We start from the raw sequence: 26,420 nt of genomic DNA on the forward strand, positions 1-26,420 counted from the left end.
CATTTTTTTTTTTGCTCAAGGTGAAGAGAAGATCTATATGGCAAACTCCACAACTGCAAAAGTTGAAGGGATGGGAAAAATCTACTTGAAAATGATGTAAGGTAAAACGTTAAATCTTAACAACGTCCTTTACGTACCGGAGTTGACAAAAAACTTGATTTCTGTATCATTTCTTAAAAAGATGGATTTAAATCTGTATTTGTTTCAGATAAGATTGCACTTAGTAAATGGGAAATGTATTTAGGAAAAGGCTACCGCACTGAGGGACTATTTAAGATGAATGTAATGACTAATTGAAATCAATAAAAGTTCTGTTTCTTCTTACTTGCTTGAGTCTAATAAATTGTGGCATAAACGATTAGGACATGTCAACTACAAAACTTTACGAAAACTTATTAACTTAGAAGTTTTTTCAAATTTTAAGCGCAATAAATTAAAATGTCAAACGTGTATGGAATCCAAGTATGCCACGCATCCGTATAAGTCTATTGAAAGAAATTTCAATCTTCGTCAGAGAAAGTGGTTAGAGCTCCTGAAAGATTATGACATGAGTGTCCTTTATTATCCGAGCAAGGACAATGTAGTGGTTGATGCTCTCAGTAGACTGTCCATGGATAGTGTTTCTCATGTTGAGGACAGTAAGAAGGAGTTAGTTCAGGAATTTCATCAGCTTGCCAGACTTTCTCTTAGTTGATTCTTCAGAGGGTGGTGTATGTGTTCAGAGTAGTTCAGAATCATCTATAGTTCCGAGGTAAAAGAAAATCAATACAGGGATCCTAGCCTTGTCAAGCTAAAAGAGTCAATTCAGAATCAGAAAGTAGAGGTTTTCTCCCAAGAGGGAGATGGTGTTCTTCGTTGTCAGAGTCATCTGTGTGTTCCAGGTATAGATGACTTGAGGCAGCGAATTCTTGTAGAAGTGCATGGTGCGGGATACTCTATTCATCCAGGGGCACTAAGATATATCGTGACTTGCGGGAGATCTATTGGTGGAGTGGGATGAAGAGATATATTGCAGAGTTTGTGGCTAACTGCTCTACATGTCAGCAAGTTAAGATAGAGCATCAGAAGCGTAGTGGTTCCATGCAGGAGTTCACCATTCCTACTTGGAAGTAGGAAGAAGTAAACATGGACTTCGTGACGGATTTGCCTCGAACTCGTCATCAGCATGATTCAGTTTTGGTCATAGTAGACCGAATGACCAAGTCAGCTCATTTCCTTCCAGTTCATACCTCATATTTAGTTGAGGATTACACCAAACTCTATATCAAGGAGTTGGTCAGATTACACGGTGTTCTATTATCTATCATCTCAGACAGAGGTACCCAGTTCATCTCTTACTTCTGGAAAGCAATCCAAAAGGGTCTTGGTACCTAAGTTTATCTTAGTACAACCTTTCATCCTCAGACAGATAGTCAAGCAAAAAGAACTATTCAGACTTTAAAAGATATGCTAAGGCGTGTGCAATTGATTTCAAGGGTAGTTGGGATGGCCACTTGCCTTTGATTGAGTTTGCATACAACAATAGCTATCATTTCAGTATTAAGATGGCTCCATTCGAAGATCACTATGGCAGGAGATGTAGATCTCCAATAAGGTGGTTTGAAGTTAGTGAGGCCTCAGTCATAGGGCTTGACTTAGTGTTTGATGCCTTAGAGAAAGTCCAGTTGATCAAAGAAAGACTCCGGGCTGCTCAGAGCCGACAGAAGTCTTATGCAGATATGCATAGAAAAAATATCGAGTTTGAGATTGGTGATTATGTCTACCTCAAGATCTCTTCCATGAAGGGAGTGAAGAGGTTTGGCAAGAAGGGAAAGCTCAGTCCCTGATATGTCGGCCCCTTTAAGATTCTCAGTCACTTTGGCAAGGTAGCTTATGAGCTTGATTTGCCTTCAGATCTAGCCTCAGTTCATCCAGTATTTCATATCTCTTTGCTCAAGAAATGCATAGGTGACCCATCAGTCGTAGTCCCTATTAATAGTATTGTGTTCAGAACAGCCTCTCTTATGAAAAGATTCCAATCGAAATCTTAGACTATTAGACTCATAGATTGAGGAACAAAGAAGTCCCTCTAGTCAAAGTTCTTTGGCGAAATCAATCCGTCAAGGGAGCTACTTTGGAAGCAGAAGCAGACATGTGTGCCAAGTATCCTCACCTCTTTCCCACCAATCTAGATCAAGCTCAAGGTAACAGTTCTCCTTAAGCTTATTCAGCTTCACGTTCAGTATTCAGTGAAAACTTGATATTCAGTTTTATGATCATGTGTCATCACAAACTTGGTATCAAGTTCCATTGCATATTCGGTCATGCATTCATGTACCAACTCAGTTATATAATTATGCGTCAGGCATGCATTCTCATTGTGAGAAAATTTAGTGCCTCAGAGCACTCGGTTATGCATTTATGAATCAGTTACACATGCATCAGATCTACATGTTCAGTATGTTATGTTCAGCTTGTCAGTCATGAGATCATGTTCCATTTATCCATGTTTAGTTCATGTTCATATTATTGTTCCCCCTCTCAGCCAGTCTCATTCGAGGATGAATGTTTCCAAGGGGGAGATATTGTAATACCCCGAATTTTCTTCCTAGCTAATTTCGTCTCAAGAATGCCTAGTATTAGCTTTTAAAGTAAATGATAATTACTCCATGAGGAATTTTCAAGATTTTCACTTTTTGTCATATAGAAAATTCAATAAGCTTTCCATCGATATAAAATTCGCCCAAATCCGACACCCGAGCGAAGAGTTAGAGCCTTTTTAGTAAGACAGTGTATCACCTAAACCTCCAGCGCGTCGCGCCAAAATTTCAAGTCGCAGACAAGGTGGCAACGCGATAGCTCTGCGTCGCGCCCCCGTGCAATTTCCCATTTGTCCTTTTCCAGTGACTTGGCGCGATAATGGCGTGTCGCGCCAAGGATGAAAATTGGGAAATTTTTCTCAGAAATTAAAGACGTGTCCTAGGGTTAAAAGGGTCAATTTTTCCACCCTATATAAGCCTTATAACACGAGATTTGGCCATAATTCAGCAACTTATACTCAATTACTCTCAAAAACTCTCAAGAGCAAGCCCTAGTGTTTTCATAGAAGGTTCAATTCCAAGGGAATTCAACATCAAATTTCAAGAATCTCTCCGTCAATCTTCACAAAATCACAAACTAAGGTATGCGTAGTGTTCATCAACTCATGTGCATGGTTCATTTGTTTTTAAGTAATTTTTAATTATTTTTTTGGTGTGAAATCTTAACGGTTAAATCGATAGTCGAATCGATAACAATCAATAACTGATAAATTGATGACCAATAAACCAATATCATAATGGTTCTATAATGATTTAACATGCCTAGAAATTACTGATTAACGATATGTCGAATCGATAAAATTCATAAATAAACTGAGCTGACCGATACACAATTCTGCCTTCTTCTATAAAAGATATTGGTCGGAATTACTTAGAAGGAAATGGGCAAACAAGGCACACAATTCTGCCTTCTTCTATAAAAGATATTGGTCGGAATTACTTAGAAGGAAATGGGCAAACAAGGCACATTTCGGGCGGTTAAATTAATATTTAATTATTATTTTAAAACAATTTAAGTCCTATAAGGAATTAAATTAGTCAAAACTTTGTCACTAATTCCTCACTAAATTGTTTTTAGCTAACAAAATCTTTAGATAATTCATCGCCAAATAAATGGGATTAGTGACAGATTTTACCGTTTAGCTTCAAAATTTGTCCATCACTAATTTCTATTTGTTAAGTAGTGAATATTTCGTTGTTTGTTTATGCAAAAATAAATTCGGACAAAATACCTCCAACTAAAATATAGAAAATTAAACTTCTTCAGCATACTATTGAAAAATTCCTGGAGTTTGAAATGTGTCGTTCAAATTCTATCAAAAAATAATGGACCTTTAATTGTTTCCTTTTTGAATTTTATGACAATATCATAAGAATTTATCTCAAGTTCCTCTTGCTTTATTTTGAATATTTTCTAGAGTTTCATTTGCACCATTCCGACTCAAAGAAAAATTTCATGGAGCTCAGCTAACGCCATTTATTGAACTCAATAAAAATTACTTGGAGTTTCACTAGCATCATTTCAAATTCAACGATTACTTATAGCCAATTGTAGCATTTTGAAAGTTTTTTGAAGTTCCATTGGCATTGTTTTGAAAGTTTTTTGGAGTTTCACTTGCACCATAACGAAAATTTCATGTGTGGCACCTACAACATGCGCAGTTTCAAATGTACAAAAAATCACAATAAGGTAATTTCATGGCTAGTATGAAGTATCTATCAAAGGTTCAAAATCTATGAATTTTTTCTGCAATTTGAATTTATAAAGGTTGAACTCCAGGAATATTTCAGTGAACATTTGAAACTCTGGGAATTTTTTGAATCATAAAGTACGTTCAACTCCATGAATATATTTTGTAGTTTGAATTGAACGTTTGAAACTTCAGAAGTTTTTCGAAACTCCAGCAAAATACTCCAAAGTGTTTGATTACTAGTTAAAATTTGAACTCTAGCACCAGATGTATATTGGAGTTAAATTATAGAATTCTTTTATTTAAATTTTATTATTTGCCTTAAAAAAATTTCTCGATACATTTCAAATAATTGCTAAAATATTATAAATAAGTAAAAGGCTAATTTTCTCCCTGTAGTACTATGAGCACAGTTGTAGTACTATAAGCACAGTGAACTTACTAGATTAGGAAATGGGAAATATTATTACTAAGCATATATATCAAAGATCTCAGTTAGAAGAACTACATTGATCAGTTTCTTTGCCACTTTTATATATATATATATATATATATATATATCCAATTTTGCATTTATGGATATCTGGAAGATCACTAATAATTTAGGGAGAAACATTTTCCTTCCCCTATCAAAACAAATTAAATTTTTTATACCACATTTGCTTTTGCTTGAAAATAACACCATACCGAATTATGTCAGTGTCCATAGGGCAATTCAGTGCACTAAAAATACCGTTATACGTGGGTCCGAGAAATGACTTAATCACAAGAGTTATTGTACTTACCTAGCTAGGTGTTCATAAATGATTGATAACCTGGGTAAAAAAAAGTTGACCAAATTTGGTATAAAGACAACAACAACAACAATAAAAAACCAGTGTATTTCCACATAGTGAGGTCTGGGGAGGGTAAGATGTACGCAGTTCATACCACTACCTCCGGAGAAGTAGCAAGGCTATTTCCGATAGACCCCGGCTCAAAAATTTGGTATAAAGACAATTGCTATATATAAGTATGAGGAGATTTACTTCTACGAGAGGCTGGTTGGTGAAGAAGTTTTAAGACTTGCTGAAAAGCTAACCTAATAAAGCATAGAGTCTATTGAATTATTTGTGTGTGATTGGTAGCATTCAATGTAACCCTATCTAGTCAATAATATTATGAATAGTACAATTGTATGGGGTAAAAAAAGGCTTAGGATATTTAGAACCGGTCGATTATATTACGAGTAAAAGCCAGCCACACGGTAGAGGCGACATCAACACGACTGACTTACACTCAGGGGAAGGGTAAAGGAGCCCGAAACCAGCCCCAAATAATTAATAACCATGCACCAACGGACTAACTAAAGGACATTGTGTTAGGAATTTCAAGTGCGCCAGCTGCCCTAGGCAGCATCGCATCTAACACACACTAAAGGATTGGGTGTGTACCAAAGGCTTCAAGATGGGTTGGGATTTCCTATTGGCCAAAAGGCAATTCTATAAATAGAGACTCCTTTTCTCATTATAAAATATCTGAATTTTGCTCATCTTTATCTCTATATGCAATAAAATGTCTTAGCTGGCTCCTTAAGCATTAACATCTTCTTTAGCTGTTCTTGGTTATTTATGTTGTAACCACTCGAGCTGGGACGTTCTCCATCCTTGATTTATTAACGCTCGGCTATGCTTTAAGTTTAAGATTTGTTCCTAATCTCTACTTGTTTCATTTGTTTACTCTTCTGTTAACATTATTTATTTCCTTGCAAATGTTCATTACTAATCGAAAGCTAAGACTGTAACACGTGTTTTTAACTCAGTAACAAATTCAACTATACCAAAAAGACCGTAAACAATAATATACCTCCATCTTCTTGTGAGTTTTGACTGCTCAAGCAAAGCAAATTAAAGCTGAATCATAGTAATTTAGACTCCAGTGTCAATTTATAGCTTGTTTAATTTGGTCAATTTTAAGTACATTACTTTCTTCATCTATTTTTACTTGTTTAATATACGACACAGAAATACCCTATTAGCTTTTACTTAATCTGTTTAGAAATTCAAAAACTAGTTTACCGTTTTATATCTATTTTATCATTATTGTTTAAGTGTTATTCACTTATCAATATTTAGATAACATATAATATTAGAGGGTGATATACTAAGATTATCATTATATTTATTACCTTATAAAGTGTGTCTAGTCAAACTAAACCTTTAATAAATATAGACGAGGGGCATTCTTTTAAGATTTGATGTGTTTGATTAAATAAGAAGTGCTCTTGAGCAATACTAGCTTGGGGCTCTGTTTGATCAAGTTGATTTGAAATCCAAATTTAGTTTAGACATAATTAAGATTTCTTAAATTGTATTTTTCTCATAAATATGAAAATCTTATAATTTATGAGAACTGTCAAAACTTTTCAAACTCTCGTACAATCTTATGAAATAAACAACTCATTATGCACAAACAAAATACCAAAATATTCTGTCACCCCACTAGCATGGTGTTTTATCTTTAAGGTAAATAAAGAAAAGGTATACAGGGAGTCAAAGAAAAGTACCATATGGATCTTGAAAGATCATATATAAATACACCAGAAAATTAAGAACGCATGAGGAAGAAGAGACTGACAGTGGGGGACTCTGTTCAGAAATTAATTTTGCAGAAATAATTAGGATGTTTCAGAAAGTACTACTTCCTCCGTTTAAAATGGAATGATCTACTTTGATTTAGCATAAAATTTAAAAAAATAAATTTTTTTTTTTAATCTTGTGACCTTAAATTAAATTAAAGTTGTGTCAAATATACCAAAATGTCCTTTAGTCTTGTGGCCCTAAACATGTCATGTGGAAAGTTGAAATTAAAGTATTGCCAAAAAAGAAAAGAATCATTCTTTTTTAACCGAAATAAAAAGAAAAAGTAGGTGATTCTTTTTTAAACGAAGAGAGTAGTAATATGGCCTTTCTATTTAAGACAAATTGACACATCATTTTTAGGGTTCGTTTGGTGGGATGTACTAGAAAAAAAATATTATAATTTCTTTATCTCAATGTCTTTGACCTATTTTGGTTTAACACAAAGTTTAAAAAAATATTTTTTTGAATCTTGTGGTATTGAATTAAACATAACACGTAAAAAATTAAAATTAAAGAGTTACTAAAAAGTAAAAGATCATTTTTTTTAAATGAACTAAAAAAAAATGTCAAATAAATTTAAACACAATAAGTACATGTATTAATCATGTATGATTTTATTCTTTATTTGGTAGGATTTTTGGTCTATATATAACTAATACATCGGTGTTATATGTTATATAATTGGTACATAGTAATTCATAGGCCAAAGTCATTGATAGACACTCAAACTTGTTTCAAAAATTCACTTAGACCCCTCAACTATGGTCTGTACTTATCAGACTCCTTAATCCCCCGAATTTTGAGTCAATTGGGACTTTTTTGCCTACAAGGCACTGCGCGTGTTTTTCACTCACTAGGAACACGTGAAGCACGATTTTTGACTATATAACAAATAAAAACGTGCCAAGTGGCACTGAGAGCCCCAAAAAAAAATTAATAAAACAAGTTTTTTTAAAACAATCTTTTTCTCTTCCTCTTCCTCTTTCTTTTTCATTTTCTTTTTAAATAATGTTTTCTCTCTCGTCTTCATATTTTTTTCCTTACAGCTCTTTCTTTGCCATTTCTTAATCTCTTTCTTTCACTTCCATTTCTTATTCTTTCTTTCTCATTTTCCTTTTAAATATTTTTTTCTTTTTCTCCTCTTCATAGATTACAATTATCTCCATCACCACTCCACACCAAATATTTACGATCTAACTTCTAGTGATAAATTTCATCGAAATTGAAAATTTTTTATTCTGGGTATTGAACTTATGATAGAATAAGTGTGATAAATTAGATAAGATTTATTGAAAAAATATCTTTGGAACTGAAAATTTGATGAAATTAGTCCGAAAATATCGAAATTTGGAAATTTTTTGATGAAATTGGTGTGGGAATTTGGGAATTGAAATCTTGAGTTGTTTCTGTTGAAATTTTGAAAATTTGGAGGTGAAATTTAGTGAAAAGATTCAAACTGTAGGAAAATATAAAGTGAATTTTTGATAAGTTTTGATGTATTTTTTTTTATTGAATTGGCATTATGAGACTCGTGTTGTGAGGAGAAGTTTTTGACAATTTTGAGCTGATTTTGTTGAAGTGTGTCAAGATTTGGAGGTGAATTTCATGCCTTTTTTGTTAGATTGGTTTACCAGATTCATTTAGTCAGACATTTCTGTTGTTTTTGAGCTGATTTAGTTGAGGTTTAGGTGAATTTGGTGCATTTTTTGTTATATTGGCATTATCAGATTAGTGTGGGGAAGGAGGGGGTTGACGAAGACGACGACTTGGGGTGGATTTTTTTTTTTAAATTAAAAAATTATTATTAAATAGAAAAATGGACAAATTAGCAATTTCATCATATAATTATTTTTTTTACCACATATTTTTTTTCGAATTGGTTAATTTTTCCATGTCATCGCGTGTGTATTACACACTGTTGAGATTTTAGCTGATTGACAAAAAAAGTCCCAATTGGATCAAAATTCGGGAGGTTTAGGGGTCTGATAGGTACAGGTCATAGTTGAGAGGTTTAAGTGAATTTTCGAAAGAAGTTTGAGTGTCTGCCGATGACTTTGGCCGCAATTCATAATATTAGTAGTATCAGAACTATGGATACATGGATAAACATTATTTGACAGACTTGTTCCTATTATATCATAATAAACAGTTTATAGCCAGAATTTGATGTTAATTTACAAGGTTTAAGTTCTTCAGGCAACTTACAAAATAAGTAGTGAGAAATTAACTTGAATATATAGGAAGGCGCCTGCTAAAATAATAATCAATACATCATATATTGATCAGTAGTTGTAAATATTTTTGATTGAGCAGCTAAACGTATAACTTTTCCAAAAGTAACAAGTAGTTAAATTCAATAATTTTAATCGATGAACTCAAATATATTGTAAATACTAAATATATGTCAAAACAAATTAAATTACACCGATTCTGTATATATCCTCAAGTTTTAGAGGTCAGATATAATTTTAAACAAATCAATTACACCTTTTCCATAACGAAAAGTAGAGGAAGAATGAAAAGGTTTAATAGAGATAATAAATTCGGTATAAATTTTACGGAGAATTTCTTCCTCAATTGCCCAATACAATATCGGTGAACAAAGAATTGAGATGGATCTCACTCTGATATCATGTAAAGAATATATTTTGAATCTAACTTAATCCAAAAGACTAGCTCATGAGGGGAGATTGTCTACATACATATAAGGAGACCAATAACCTATTTATTTTTTTTCGATATGAGACTCTTAACAAAAATGAAGAGTGCTCACCTTCTGCATAACTCTCTCTTGTCTCATCCTCAGTATATGCAGGATGGATGCTTAGCTACACAATAGTTGAATACAAGTTCTCCAAAAACTAAACTATACATGATATTATCCTTCCTCTAACTAGATAAACTAATTAATACATATGCATTCTTCGTTAAATGTATACCACTAATTAAACAAATATAAGGATAAACTCACCAACATGGGTAGTGGTGCAGTGGTGGGATTACTTCACCTTTAATCAGAGATCTCGGATTTGAGTCCTGGGTAAGGAGAAAATCTTGTAGGGAGCACTATCTTCAAAATAGGCCCCGCAATATGTGATCCGGATTAATCCCCGTCAATAAAGATAACGGACACCGAACACTGGGTGAGAAAATAAAAAGTAAGGACAAACTCAGTATTGAGATGTCCTAACAAAGAAGCAGAAAGAAAGAATGACTGCAGCCAAACTAATTAATATGCTGAACTACCACCACGAATAAGCAGTTGTAAAGGACAACATATGTTATGATTACTATGTAATATTTAAGAAAGAAAAAGAGGTGTCTTCGTACGTACATTAATGTTCCTCTTGACTCCAACATCGACACGTTGTTACTTAAAATTTTTAGTCCCCTAGCTACTCATGGCTTGTTATGCATAATGCTCTAGGTATCCCAGAATATTATTGCCTCTCCCGATGCTGGTTGGTTTTCTCATAAATATATAGATATGTCAAAAGTAATTAATTGCATTCACCATATCAAACAGCGTCAATATTATCTCAAATATACAGTCTTCTTCTTAAAATTATGCCTCGCATCGTAAAGTTCTTTCAGACAGACTAAGAAATGAAAAAACACTATCGGGGATAGACTAGCTAGCTACCTTCTGTAGAATTCAATATCTTATTTTCAGAAAAATAGGAGGTTAGGGTATTAGGGATGATAAAATAAAGAATCGAATCTACACCAAATAAATAAAATATCGGATAATCAACCAATTGAGCCACTATAATTTTTCGGCCCTATAATTTAATAGTATTGCTCGATAACGACATAAATCTTCCTTCTCTCTCATAATACAGCCTTTGTTAAATGACAATAGCTAGAAGTATGAAACTCACAATTTACAGCTTTGAATTTTACGAAGTTAGGGGTAACTATTAAGTCGATCTGGCCAATTAATTGTATAGTACGAAGTCGGGGTGATCTCGACCTATCAATGCAGGTACTTTTTATGCACTGAAATTGTACCATTACATCTGTCCACACAGTACTAGATACAATAGTCACCCTTAAATCTACCTAGTATGGACTAATAAATCGATTCCAAAAAATGTACAGTGGCTAGTATATATGGACACACTGAAAATATCTAGCCAACTAATTAAGACAGTGTTTGAATTAACTTATTTTGAGATGTTATTGACTTTTAAGTACTTTAAAATTTTTGAAGATGTTTAATAAAGACAAAAAATATTTGTAAGCACTTTGCTATAGGTAAAAAGGTACCCAAAAAAAGTAAAAAATTGGTAGCAAACAATCAGTTTTTGACTTTTAGGTTTTAGTTTATAACAACAATAACAACAATAACAATAACAGTGTATTCCCACAAAGTGAGGTATGGGGAGGGTAAGATGTACGCAGTTCATACCACTATATCTGAAGAAGTAGAGAGGTTGTTTCCGATAGACCCCCGGCTCAAGATGGAGAATAGTACATCAAGATAGTAAAGAAACATGTAACAGGAAAAGATGACATACAGAAACAAGACATAATAGAAATAATTATCAGAGAAGTACGAAAAACAGAAGTACGAGCAATTTGAAATAAGAAATAAGCACTAGGACACCACCTAGTAGAAACCTACATTCACAAACCAGAGGCTCCTCCTTAAGGACACAGTCCTAGTAACATACACTCACCCACCCCACCCAAACTCACCTGGCTAAAGGCCCCTACTCAAGGACACAGGCCTAGGATTACTGCCCGGCTACCCAATCGGTCTCCTAACACCTTACCAAAATCCACACACTCACCCTAACCTTCTACCCTAATTCGCAACCTCCACACCTTCCTATCTAGGGTCATGTCTTCAGTAAGCTGCAGCTGCTCCATGTCATGTATAATCACCTCCATCCAGTACTTCTTCGGCCTACCTCTACTTCTCCTAAAGCCATCCAAAGCTAGCATCTCACACCTTCAAACTGGGGCATCCGTGCCCCTCCTCATCATATGACCAAACCATCTCAACCTTCTTTCTCACATCTTATCCTCCATCGAAGCCACTCTCACCTTCTCTTGGATCGTTTCATTCCTAACTCTATCCCCACTAGTAAGTCCACACATCCAGCGCAACATTCTCATTTCCGCCACCTTCATTCTTTGGATGTGAGAGTACTTGACTGGCCTACACTCCGCTCCATACAGCATGGTCGGGCGAACTGCCACTCTATAGAATTTGTCTTTAAGCTTAAGGGGAACCTTCTTATCACACAACACTCCAGAGGCGAGCTTCCACTTCATCCACCCTGCTCCAATACGTTTAGAGACATCCTCATCAATCTCGTTATTCCCCTGAATCATAGACCTAAGATACTTAAAACTGTCCTCTTACAAATATCCTGTGAATCTAACCTCACCACCACTTTGTCCTCCTAACTCGCGTCACTAAACTTGCATTCCAAATACTCTGTCTTGGATCTACTCAACCTGAACCCTTAGACTCGAGGATTTTTCTCCAAACCTTCAGTTTCTCATTCACACACCCCCGCGTTTCATCAATCAGTACTACATCATTCGAAAATAGCATACACCAAGGCAACTCACCTTGAATACTCCACATCAACACGTCTATTACCAATGCAAAAAGGAAAGGGCTAAGAGTCGATCCCTGATGCAATCCCGTCTCGACCGAAAAATGCCCTGAGTTACCTCCCGCCATTCTCACCTGAATCTTTCCTCCATCGTACATGTCCTTAATAGGTCTGATGTATGCCACCGAAACACCTCTAACCTCCAAGCATCTCCAAAGAACCTCTCTAGGGACTTTGTCATACATTTTGTCCAAGTCCATGAACACCATGTGGAAATCCCTCTTCTTTTCCCTATTGTCACACTCTTTTTTTCGACAAAAAGATTGATTTTAAATGCTTCGAAAGGGGTTTTTATTCTTAAGTGACAAAATAAAGATTGGTTTCGAAAAAGACTTTTTATATTCCTAGGAGGTACATCTTCTAGGAATAAAGGGGTATGACTCGACTAAAAGGTACGTCTTATAGGAATCAAGGGAGATAACTCAACTAAAAGATACTTTTTCTAAGAGTTAAGGGGAATGACTTGACTAGAAGGTACGTCTTATAGGAATTAAAGGAGATGACTCGACTAAAAGGTACGTCTTATAGGAATCAAGGGAATGACTTGACTAAAAGGTACGTCTTATAGGAATCGAGGGAGATGACTCAACTAAAAGGTACATCTTATAGAAATCAAGGGAGATGACTCGACTAAAAGGTACGTCCTATAGGAATCAAGGGAGATGACTCTACTAAAAGGTACGTCTTATAGGAATCATAGGGAATGACTCGACTAAAAGGTACTTCTTCTAGGAATCAAAGGGGGATGACTCGACTACAAGGTACGTCTTCTAGGGGTCAAAGAATGACTCAACTAAAAGGTACGTCTTATAGGGATCAAGGAATAACTCGACTAAAAGGTACGTCTTATAGAGGTCAAAAGGAATGACTCGACTAAAAGGTACGTCTTATAGGGGTCAAGGAATGAATCGACTAAAAGGTACGTCTTATAAGGGTCAAGCGGAATGACTCGACTAAAAGGTACGTCTTATAGGAATCAAAGGAATTGACTCGACTAAAAGGTACATCTCTTAGGAGTGAAGGTTCAATTTAAAAAGTGTATCACCTAACAAATGAAAACTGAAATCCCTGGACAAGTGTGTCTTCGAGGGATATAGGATGATGAATTTTTACCATGATTTTATTATCAAACCTGTGCAGTAATATTGCTTTCTGTATTTGTAAAAGTGAGGCATTGCAGCCCTTGATGTTTATGCTTTGAAGTCCCTGCTTTGAAGGTAATATGCTTCCTGTTTCATCAAAGAAAACTCATGAGTTTAAAACATGGTGGCTGGTTTGTGGCTTTAGCTTTCCCGACGATCGCTCTTGCCCTCGTCATATTTAACCTTGCTTCCAATCATTATCATATATCATTGACTTACTGAGTCATTGACCCGAACTCAGATTATTAAGAGTGACTGAAACAAACACAGTATCTCTGCTTTGCCCTGCTTCTCAAATAGACCCTTTGAACCTTGGTATGTCCATGAGTTCCCCAACTTGTCAGTTGATAAAACTTTCTGCATGCCTTTTTTTTTTGGCTCACAATTATGTCTCTTTCATGTGCTAGCTTTTGTCTTGCTTTGTGCAATTAAAGAAGCTGGTAGCCAGTTTTGAAATCTTTTCTCACTTGTTTTGACACGGATTTGACCTAAAGACAAGAAAGAAAAAAAGTGACAATTTTTTTTTTTGGATAACTGACTCAAGAAAAATAAAACAAAAATAAAAAGAAGAAAGAAAAGACAATGAACGTCCCCATTTGAAACAAAGAAATAAAAAATTTATCTAAAAATGACAGTTAACTCTAATGAATATGCCATGCATTTTGGATTAAGCAACTTGATCTTTTCATCCAAACTTTCTGCTAATTGTTGTTGAGTTAATGGCCATGAAATTGAGTTGCTCCCTTAGGCTAAATTCATTTGGAAACCTCATTCGGCTAGTGGCGCCTTGAAGGGTTTTCGCCAACAAAGCTGTTTTTTTCTCTCAGCTCACCATTTCCTTATGGTGTCCGTGAGGGTTTTCACCAATAAGACTCTCTCATTTTTATTTCACTTAACTTACCATCGCCTTATGGTGCCCGTGAGGGTTTTCACCAATAAGATTCTGTCATTTTTATTTCTCTCCTGATATCTTATGCTGAGGAAGACAAGTAGTACCCAAAATGCATCATCATATCCATTGCATACTTAGCCTTAGCATTCTCAAAGATTAATCTGAAGGTCTTTCTTTGGTTGTAACTTGAATTTTGGATAAAGTTAGAAAGAAGGGATGACATAAGGCCCAAACGACACTTGAAGTGGTATAGGACTTACAACTTTTAGAATCGACTCAAACAATGAGGATTAACTTATGCCCCGATTTCTTTTGACTGGGTAATGCTAAATTATTTATTTAGTTAGACCGAGCCCAGAGTAGGGCAGCCTACGTATCTCACCCCTGATAGAGGAGAATCAGGTCACGCATAGTTCTGGCAACTTGTTCTTTTGCTTGGTTCTGATTTTTTTTTTGCTTTTCTCTTTTATTGACTTTTTTTTTCTTTGAAACTTTCTGACTCTATTTGTCTCGACACTTTTCTTTTTTACTTTCTTTTTGGACATTTTTTTTTACTTTACTATTTTGATCGATACTTTTCTTTTGAGCTTCGCTGACTCTATCTTGATTCCAAAAGTAGGGTATGAAAGAAAATAACACTAAGGCTCAAATGGGGTAAACAAAGGATGACACAATATCTGGATAGCAGAATAAAATGTCTTCGTTATATCAATCCTTAAAAATGCAGTACATAGCATGAAATGTGAAGGTACGTAATCAATATCACTTATGACATGTTTTACAACACAAAATTGCCCCGAGCATATGTGCAACCTCTTCCTCTATATTTGTCGAACAACAACTCTACCTTTGTTGTACATCCCTCACATTGAATGACTCATGCTTTCATGAAGTTGGTTTTTGTTCTGTTCCTCGGGAGCACACATCCGTTATTTGACCTAATTGAGCTTCAATTGATGACCAAGTTATTCTTGTGATTCTCAAAATAATTGCCTTATTTGAACTTATCACCAAATATCTCAGCACTCTACCTATTTTCTCAGATGCTCTCTTTTTCTAACTTTAACCCTCTGATTCAATGTTTCATGGTTAAGCTGGATTTTAAGATCTGACCGAAAATTCCCCAGTCATGTCATAACACTAGAATCAACATAAAATATGATATGTAAAGCAAACAAACACATATTTAAAACACAAAGGAAAAGGGACACTTCATTTAGTTGAAATAAAAGATAGAAAGATTTGAACATAAATGACATAGGGACAAAACAAGATAGATCCCAAACTACAACCTTAAAATAATTTGAAAAATAGAAAACAAAACAAAACAAACTACCAGACCGCTTCCTAGTAGGGAGATGGGTGATTTCTCAATTGCTCAGCCTGACATCTTAGCCACTGGTTTGCATATCAGCATGACTAGGGCTTTCCTCACTGTCAATGTTCTGCACCATAATTGATCCATCTTGAATCATCTTTTTAATTTCTCTTTTCAAATCTCGACAATCTTCAATACTATGACCTTGAGCATCACAATGATATGCACATCGTACGTTAGGATCAAAATTTCTTGAACACTAATTAAGAGTGTGACCAAAGAGAGGAGTAATCATGCCCCACTGTACCAATCTCTGAAATAAATTGGCATACAACTCTCCAATTGGTGTAAAGCTATCTCTCGAATTCTACCTCATTTCATCATTTGGCTTGGATTGAAAATCAGGCTTAGAAGGGTTTTGGTATGTTTTTGGAGTTAGAAGACGACTCTGAGAAGTTGGTGTGTTCCACTGTGGGTAAGATAGGGGTTGAACATATAGCTGTGCATTATATATTGGATATGGAGGTGGAGGAGCAGAGTATAATGGATTTTGGGAGTGATTATGTGGAGCTTGGGCATGAACTTGGGTTTGAGCCTGAGAGCGACGACGACGTGGTCTCCTTGACCTTTCCTGCTGTCCAAATACAATAGAAGATACATCTTCTTCATTCTTTTTCTCCCCAACACATCCTGAACCCTTTTGAATTGCTTGAGTAGTCGTTTTTAATATTACAAAACTCACAATGCGAACAATCTTAATTCCCTCTTATATCATCTCCCCTATTTTAAAGACCTCAATGAACGGCTTGCCTAATGCAGGTAACAAGTGTTGATAATATGTTTCGTCCTGCGCTTGAATAAATACCTGCACTATCTTGCTTTCTTTCATTGGCGGTTTCACTCTAGCAGCTTGTTCGTGCCATCTGATCGCATACTCCCTGAAGCTCTCAGTATTCTTCTTCTTCTTCTTCTTCATACTAGTTAGGGATTTTTCGTCAGGGATCAACTCCACATTGTATTAAAATTGTTGCACAAATTCATTAGCTAGGTCATCCCAACTAATCCACTTGTTAATGTCTTGTCAACTAACCATTCCAAAGCTAGGCCTGAAAGACTCTCCCCAAAATAAGTCATGAGTAGTTCTTCTTTCCCTCTAGTGCCCCTTAATTGGTTACAATAACGTCTCAAATATTCCACTGGGTCCCCATGTCCGTCATATTTCTCAAACTTTGGCATTTTAAAATCGGGAGGAAGGTTGACACCTAGAAACATGCATAAGTCCTTATATGAGACACTTTTGTAACCCCCAAGTCCTTGCAAGTTTTTCATAGCTAGTTCCAAACTTCTTAATTTTTTGTTCTTCTATCATAATAGGCTTCTCAGTGTTAGGAGGAAATTCAGGCGGGTGAGTGTCACTGTAAAGACCAATCAACTTGAATGTAGGCTCGGAAGTGTAACGCTGATCACCAGTAATATTCAATACAGGCTCTCTTGTAGAGTTGGGAGACACAACTTGTGGATGAATATCAAAAGTAAAAGCTTCGGGTAGGGGTGGCTCCACAAAAGTACGAACAACAGGTGGAGCTGAGTATGTGGTATTCTTGGATTGGGGAGTGAGGAAATGAACATTGGAAGTGGTTGTATATTGTTGCCTCGGAGTTGATCCTGATGCATGTTGTGGCACATCAACAAAAATGGGAAATTGGGCATGTGACACGGGAGGCAAGCTAGAAAGATATTCTAGATTATCAGTGGGAACTTGGGGAGGAGGCAACCCATTAGCCCAAGCTCGATGCATTTCTATCATTTGCTGCCTTAATTTCTGAATCTCTTCATTAGCTCCTAAATTCTCATTTCCCGAACTCTCTTTCTGATTAGTGACAACAAACTTGATATCCTTGTTGGCCATAGCTTTTTCTGTGACTTGGTGCAATAAGGAGGACCAACCAAAATGCCACAAATCAACCACCTTAAACTAACTGTATAAGAGATATCAAATGCGTTAGAGTTCAGCAATTTTTCAAAATCTCTTTTTTTCTTGAAAAGATCACCAAACCCAAGAATGACGCCTACATAACTCACCCTCGAGAGGAGAGAATCAGGTGTGCGTAGTTCGTGATGTCTTGCCAAAATGGCCAACTAAACTCTTTTTCCTTTTTTTTTTCTTTTTCTTGAAACTTTAAAAAGAAAAGGAAATAATAAATTGTCAAAATAATCGACGAAAATCTTTTTGCATTTTTCAGATTTAAACCTATACAAAATGAAACCTATGATTACCAAAGAAACTCTTTTGGGGGTTTCAATTTTGAATTTAATATGAAAATAAAACTTGAAACTATTAACAGAATATCTTTTTGTGTTTTTCTTTTAGAAGATGTATATAACACCCACTCTAAGTGAAGAGTGAAGAAAGTCTTTTTTAAATTTTTTCAGATTTCTATACAAAATGAAACCTACGATTATCAAAGAAAAATCTTTTTGGATTTTCAATTTTGCATTTCATACATAAATAAAATTTGAAATTATTAAAGGAAAATCGTTTTGTAATTTTCTCTTGAAGATGTACATGAAACACCCACTCTAAATGAATATTGAATAAAATATTTTTTTGGATTTTTGAACCCCGAACCCACAATAGGCTGCCTAAGTATCTCACTCCCGAAAGAGGAGAATCAGTGGTGCGTAGTTCGTCCAGATAGGATAATTATGAATTAAATGATAAACTAAACCCTGAATTGAGAGACACCACTAAAGACAAATGAATAAAATATTTTTTAGGATTTTCACTTTGACACTCTACATAAAATTGACACCAACAACTATGAAAGAAAAATCTTTTTGGTATTTTCATGAAATTTACAAAACTCCTATAATTTTTGCATTTTTCTTTTATAAAAATCCTATAAATGAAAAATCTTTTTTTGAAGTTTTCGAATTGTGAATACTTGCTAAAGGAAACAAAAAAAAAAAATCTTTTTGATGTTTTTGATTTTGACAAATGAGTGCAAAAGGTAAAAATCTTTTTGAATTTTTGGATTGTGAAGAACAAAAGCCATAAAAAAAACTCTAAAAAAACTACGAAACTCTTTTTCGATTCGACTTTTCTCTTTTTTCCCTCTTTTTTTTTTTTTGAAAAAACTTTTTCTTGCCTACACACTTCCTTTAATTCTAGTATATGCTTTTGCCCAAATCAATCTGTCAAATAACTCTATTACCCTCAAAGATGCAATATTTAGCACGTAGGGATGCTTTAGAGGTGAGTCTTCTACAAAGGGTCAAGTGGATCCCGTTAGATCTCAATATGAAGCAAATAAGCATGACCTAAAGGCTGACCTACGCTGGGATTCACTAACAAGGCTATTCGGGAGAGCGTATGGTCGATAGTGGCTGCGCTAGCTTTTCACCCACTCCATACCAGCCGACAGCTCCCCCTCCTAAAAATAAGGGTGACTCAACTATAGGTCATGTACACAGCGTGTACTAGAGAACTTGTTGCATAAAAAATTAACTTGGGTTATACAAATGATGCCAGATATAAAGCGATAACACATAAGAGAAAAACTGTAAACACGTAGCACGTAGGTACTCAACAACGATAAACAAATACCTAATAACACAACAATGTCTATACACCCATAATATCAAATTAAGCCGATACAACTCCAAAAAATAAGCTCAAATTCTGAAAGTCCCCAGCAGAGTCGCCAAAGCTGTCACACCCCATTTTTCAATAAAAAGATAGATTTTAAATGCTTCGAAAGGGTTTTTTATTATTAAGTGACAAAATGAAGATTTATTTCGAAAAGGACTTTTTATATTGAAAACTCAGAGTCGCCACTTGGCATAATCTGGTGTACCAAGTCTCCTTTGAAAAATCCTTTTCAAAACTGTTCTGACTCTTTAAAACTGATTTGCGAATAGAGATTCCGGCTAAGGAATTCTATTGACTGAGGGGAAGGTGTTAGGCACCCCTCGATCCCGTAGTTCGACTACGGTCTCTTGGTGAAGTGTATCGGCTAATTTAAAATTACGGATGTATAAACCACATTAACATGCAAAACAAGAAAACAAACAAATGAAACAAAAATTCAAAATCAGAATAATGTCCAGTTCAAATTATATAGTCCAGGAATAAATAATGAGGAAATATAAATCTATTCTACCCTATACTAATCCTTTACTACGCTCCATTGCTTCCCCGACGCCTCGGGCTTTCCTCACGAACGTCTTCCGCCAACATAGTACGTCGGGACATTTCTAGATGAGTAAATACAATTGTCTTGGGGCATTTCCCGACTAAATGAATACATTTGAATTAAATACGATAAACTAGAAAGAAACATTCATACGCACATTCCAACATTCAACCTAAATGACAAGTTCTAAAATTTTGCCTACCCGAACCTATATTGCCTATCCGTTTCAACCTATTATAGATCTATCATGGTTCATACAATATTCATGTTTATTCCATATTAAACAAACAATAATAAACTCAAGTTAATCTAATTCAACCATTTTTATCAAGTTCTCAATTCCACCCCGCTAGCTTCGTTTTTATCAATTACACCATCACCATTACTCCAATTTGTTCTCATATCACCGAAATCACATCATCAAACACATAATCATCACATCATAACATTATAACATCAACAAAAATCACCAACCATGATCATACCACACATAATCACAACAATTCAACAAATTAAGGTAAAAAAGAATGAGTTAAGAGAATGGACCTTTCGATAATCAATTTCGGTTGATAGAAATATTAAAGAAGCCCCGGATTTAGAATTTCCAATCGAAAACCTCAGCAGCTTCACAATCCAACTTGGTATCAAGGCAATATTAACCAATCAATTTCAAAAACCAGTGAGACAACTCTTAATGGGCAAACCAAATCACGAACGTTGATATGACTTAAATGCGTAGACCTCAAAAACCCAATATCAAAATGAACTGCGAGAATCACGAACCCAAAACCCAATCACAACCGCAAACCAAAAATGATTAGCCTGAGCTCCGGTGTGCTTAAACGGAAGCAGAAATGACAAATCAAAAGGGATTCCAGTGAATGTTAAAGTTTTCTGGCTGGGTTTGCTTTGAAATCGATGGAAAACAAAGAGATTTAAGTACCTTAGGCTTGAATCGATCAAAAGGGTGACCTATAAACTTATTTCGGTAAAAGTTTCACCGGAAAACAGTCAAACCGGTGGATTCACGTTCTTATCCCTTTCCCGATCTCCCTCCTTCAATCCCTCTTCATTTTATTGATTTCCTCTTCCTATGTAGGTGTATATTGCGAGTGAGTGTATGTGTGTGGTATTCCGTGAGAATGTGCGAAGAACAAAAAAAGAAGAGGGAAGATCATCCCTTTAATGGCGTCTCTGTGTATGTGCTTTTACAAAGAAGAAAGAAAAAGAAGCCAAAAATGTTTTCTCTATTCGTCCCCTCCTCAAAATGGGTTCTCCTCTGTATACTATATTGGAAAAGGATCCTTCCCTGGAAAGTTCCTTTTTTAGTGTATTTATAATATTCTTTTTTTTTTTGTTTTTTTGTGAATTAGTTTAAAAGGCCGTGAGAAAGGTAGGGGTAGGAGGGACACGTGAACGGGTGAGGGGGTAGGGGTAGGTAGGTGAGATGTGAGGTGTCCTCTTTTAATTGGAGAGATTGTTAGGATAGGATTAAAATAAGGTAAAATTTGTTAAGGGTTGTTTTTGTTGTATTTTATGGAGGGATAATTACATGGGTGAGGGTGCGTAATAAAGTGAGTTAAAAATGGATAAAATTGTACTTTGGAAGGGACAGAATTAGGTGTCTACACCTATACTGCTCTACCAATCTTCTCATAAGGTGGATTGCCTCTGTCGTCGAGCGACCCAGCATAAAACCAAACTGATTCTCCAAAATGGACACGACCCTCCTCAATCTCCGCTCGACCACCCTCTCCCAAATCTTCATAGTGTGACTCAATAGCTTAATACCCCTATAGTTGTTATAACTCTGAACATCGCCCTTGTTTTTGTATAACGGGATCATCGTACTCCATCTCCAAGCCTCAGGCATTCTCACAATCTTAAAAATGACTTTAAATAAATTAGTCAACCACATTAAACCCGAACCACCAGCATACTTCCAAAAATCCACCGGGATCTCGTCCGGCCCCATCACCTTACCCCCCGCATCCTACGAATAGCCTCTTTGACCTCCTCAAAGTTAAAACGTCTACAGTAACTGAAGTCACGACTCTCCTTCGAGCGCTCCAGCTCCCCTAACACAATGCCTCTGTCCCCCTCTTTATTTAAAAGTCTATGAAAATACTCCTGTCATCTCTTTTTAATGTGAACATCCTCTGCCAAAACTCTTCTGTTCTCTTCCTTAATGCACTTCATTTGATCGAGGTCCCGACCCCTCTTCTCCCTAGCCTTAGAAAGCCTATACAAATTTGTTTCCCCGTTTTTCTCCTCCAACCCCGCATACAAGCTCTCAAACGCTGCTGTCTTAGCAGCCGTAACTACTAACTTAGCCTTTTTCCTTATCACTTTGTAAGCCTCTATATTCACCCGCTTCTCTTCTTCGTCTTTACTCTCAATCATCTTAACATATGCCCCCTTCTTAGTCTCCACTTTCTTCTTAACTTCTTCATTCCACCACCAGTCCCCCTTGTGTCGGCCTTTTCGACCCCTCGAAACACCCAACACCTCTCTAGCCATCTCCTAGATGCAGCCGGCAGCCTTATCCCACATACCATCCACATCCTCCCTACACTCCCACACCCCCATTCCCGCCATTTTTTCCTCTATTTCCAGCATAGTGACTGGCGTCAAGCCACCCCACTTAATTCTAGGTTGACCCTCTCCGACCCTATTCTTCCTGCTCTTCTTGATAAATAAGTCCATCACCAGAAGCCTGTGCTGAGTCAAAAGATGCTCAGTCGGAATGACTTTACAGTCCTTACATAAAATCCTGTCCCCCTTCCTAAGCAGCAGAAAATCATTCTGTGTCTTGGCTAAAGCGCTTCGAAGGTAATCAGGTGATCCTCCTTCTTTGAAAAGCTTGAATTCACAACCACCAGCCTAAAGACCCTCGCAAAATCCAACAGGGAACCCCCTCACCATTTCTATTACCAAAACCAAAACCTCTATGCACATCGTCATAACCTCCCAAAATAGCCACAATGTGCCCATTGAAGTCCCCCTCTATGATAATCTTATCCGAGCTAGGCACGCTTCTCACCACCTCGTCCAAAGCCTCCTAAATACTCGCCTTCACCTCTTCATCCAAGTCTATCTATGGCGCATACACACTACACACATGCATTATAAACCCCCCAATGACCAACTAATCGTCATCATCCTATCACTGACCCTCTTCACCTCCACCACCTGCCCTCTAAGCTCCTCATACACTAAGATGCCCATACCATTTCGCCGCCTATCACTACCCGAGTACCACAACTTTTACCCATCCACATCCCTAGCCTTAGACCCTACCCACTTAGTCTCCTGAACACACGCAATATTAATGTACCTCTTCTTGAGAATCTTCACCAACTCAACGGACTTACCCTGAAGGATCCCAATATTCCAAGACCCTATCCTCAACCCATCACCTTTCGCCTCTCGCCTACCTCTCCCACCCCTCACCGAGCTAGCCCAAACACCCATCCTAGAACCCACCCCTACTCCTGCCCTCCCCTCTCCACCTCCTCCCAAAACAACTCCCAACCCTAACCCCCGCAGACATGACCCTATTCCAACATCAATCCCCTCAGCCATACCTTAAAATAGAAACACAACCCCAAACCGACCAGCAACAAACAGACAAGCAAACAAAGCAACAGTAATAAAAACAGTATGAATGCAGCAGGCACGCACAAGAATACACTACTGGCCTAGCTGGTAGAACAACATGAAACCCAAAAAAAAAAAAAGAACTAAAGAAAACAAAATACAAAGAAACTATACTGTAAGGAGAAACTAAATAATAAGGTTCAGATGTCACCGGAGTTCTCCTGCGTTTGCTGGTTGCGTCAATCTTGATGTCGAAAATGGTTGCCGGACTAGAGTCGCCAGAAAGAGTCCGTCGGGGCCTCGGCGGAAAGTCGTCGGTGCGTCTTGTTTCTATTACCGGCAGCTGGTCGCTGGTTTGCTGGTTGTCGTCGTCGCACCACTGTATTAAACCGGTTATGGCCGGAGCTGCAGCCTAAGTCGTTGACGGAGTCGAGCCGGCGGAAACCCTAAGTCCGCCGGCGATAGCAGTGACAACGGTGGAAAAGAAACTCGGGAGAGAGATCGTCGGGGAGAGATAACGAAGGAGATCGATTAGCCCTTACCTGTGCCGGCGCGTCAATGCCGTCACCGGCGTCGGAGTCCCCGATCAGTCACAGTTACCGTTTGACGTGAAGTGAACGTTGAAAGAAAGGGGAGTATTAATAGTTAGAAGTTCTCCTGTATATGGTATTCATAAAAGAACTATGTTAACATTTAATTAAGACTCAATTCTATAACCTTCCTTCTGTCTCCTAGGCTAAACACTGAGCATTCGCGAGACAATAAAAGAGAAGGCCTGCATATATAGCATGCATGAATCTGTTAAAACTGTGTATGGAAGGGAGAAAGAAAAGGATATCAAATAGAAAGAAAACAAATAAGACTCTTTAGCTTATAAGTCACTTTAAAAAAAAAAAAAAACCTAATCCAAACCACCCCTGAGAGCATATTTGAATGAATTTATAACTTATGAAGTATTCAAATATCTATTTGTCGAGAGTCATTAGTCATGACAATAATACCCTTGGACTTTGAAAGTTCCTTTTGACGCACACACCTTCTCAGAAGCTTGTTAAGCAGTTATTTGGTCGTGAAAATCAAATTTTTTTGAACTTTGGAAATTGGAGTTGGAGTAATAGTTTAAGTTGGAGTTATGTTTGTCCATGAATATAAATTGAAATTATTTTTGACTTTTTATTTTTTTTTTCCAAATACAATTTCAAATTGCGTTTGGAATTCTTATGGCCAAACACTATAATTTTCACTAAAGTAAAATAATTTTGTGAAAAAATTTGAAAAATTCTTATGGCCAAACTCCTAAGTTTTTTAACTTTTGCTTTGCCTAGCCTGTTAGGGTTTGCTGATTGTCTAGTATGTTCTGTACAGTTAATAGCTCCAGTACATGTCTTGGTACGTTGAACTAGTGGTGATCAATGGAGGAAGACGGTCGACCCAATGTTAGGCTCGACGGACAAACGAACCAAATATGTCTTGCTACTTTTTTATATCAATTAGCTAGTTCATACTCGCAACTTATTATGTCAAAAATATCAATACTTAGCTATATGACACCAATTAATAGCTTATAACAAAGTTCCCAGCTGCTACTAGTACAAGATCCAAGGGTTGTAACATAGAAAGAGATGACAAAGAGAAAACCTCTAAGTTGCGTAGTCATTTTTAGTTTGTCTGGAGGATTTTATAGTTGAACAAACTTTGGTTAAAAAGAAAAAAACAAAATTACAAGCAGCATCTGTTTAAGCAAAAAGGTTAAATTCAAGTACTCGGTTTAGTATAGTACTCTCTTTACTCCTTAAGAAATTCATGTGTGTTTTAACTATCACATCCTTATTTATTTCTTTAATCATTTAAAATATTAATTAATGCCTTTTAATAAATATTCTTTCTTTAATCTCTCTTCAGTAAAGAAAAAGAGAATTAATCTAAGCAATCAAGTACTGGAGTATGTATATGTATTTTTTACCTAAATTTTCTATGTTAATTAATCAATGCTTATTTATTACTTTCATGAATAATTATTAAAAGGACAAAATGTGGAGAGTATACTCAATTATGTCTTGGTTTACTAAATGACTACTATTTTTTACCATTCACTTCTAGTAAGGACCACAAGTAAAATGGTCCGGAGGGAGTAGTGTTAGCACATACATATATACTAAGATGAAATAATTCAATATTTCCAAACTCTCAATTGTTTTGTCTTACTTTTTATTTTAGCATTTAAAAATAATGTTATTTTCCTTTTCTTGTAATTGTTTAATTCTAACTTTTCACATGACATATTTAATACAATAAGATCAAAGAATAATTTGATATATTTTACCTATTTTTAATTTAGGATCACAAAATTTAAAAATATTATTAATTTCTTCAACTACATGTTCAAAGCTTTAGATAAAATCAAATAAACAAATTTATACGGAGAGAACATTGAATTCTTTGCAAGTTCCAATTTGAGTTGTTGAAATGGGGGTGTAGCTCATATGGTAGAGCGCTCGCTTCGCATGCGAGAGGCACGGGGTTCGATTCCCCGCACCTCCAATCATTTTCTTCTATCTACGTCAGGCTTATTTTCTCAAGGGGATGTTAGCTTTTTGGACTTGTTTATTGATATATAAAGAATTAATTACCTTTGAAGAAGTTGAATTGACATTGTTTTTAGTAGAAAAAAAATATCAATGGAGAAGCATGTTTTGTTGTTTAACCCAATTAGCTCCCATAATACGTTGACAAGCTTAACTAATTAGC

The 26,420-nt window shown here is 36.2% G+C and overlaps 1 long non-coding RNA gene and 1 other non-coding gene across 2 annotated transcripts; one reads left to right on the top strand and one right to left on the bottom strand.

The window, feature by feature from the left end:
• Window positions 1-9,521: 9,521 nt before the first annotated feature.
• Window positions 9,522-21,629, bottom strand: LOC124897085. The gene is made up of 2 exons (XR_007053675.1): window positions 20,619-21,629; window positions 9,522-10,030 (listed from the first exon to the last, which is right to left on the bottom strand). It is a non-coding gene; the product is annotated as an uncharacterized LOC124897085 (long non-coding RNA).
• A 4,511-nt stretch (window positions 21,630-26,140) lies between these two features.
• Window positions 26,141-26,213, top strand: TRNAA-CGC. The gene has a single exon. It is a non-coding gene; the product is annotated as a tRNA-Ala (tRNA).
• Window positions 26,214-26,420: the final 207 nt, after the last annotated feature.

This window comes from Capsicum annuum, chromosome 3 (assembly GCF_002878395.1).
Source record: "Capsicum annuum cultivar UCD-10X-F1 chromosome 3, UCD10Xv1.1, whole genome shotgun sequence".
Classification (NCBI taxonomy): domain Eukaryota; kingdom Viridiplantae; phylum Streptophyta; class Magnoliopsida; order Solanales; family Solanaceae; genus Capsicum; species Capsicum annuum.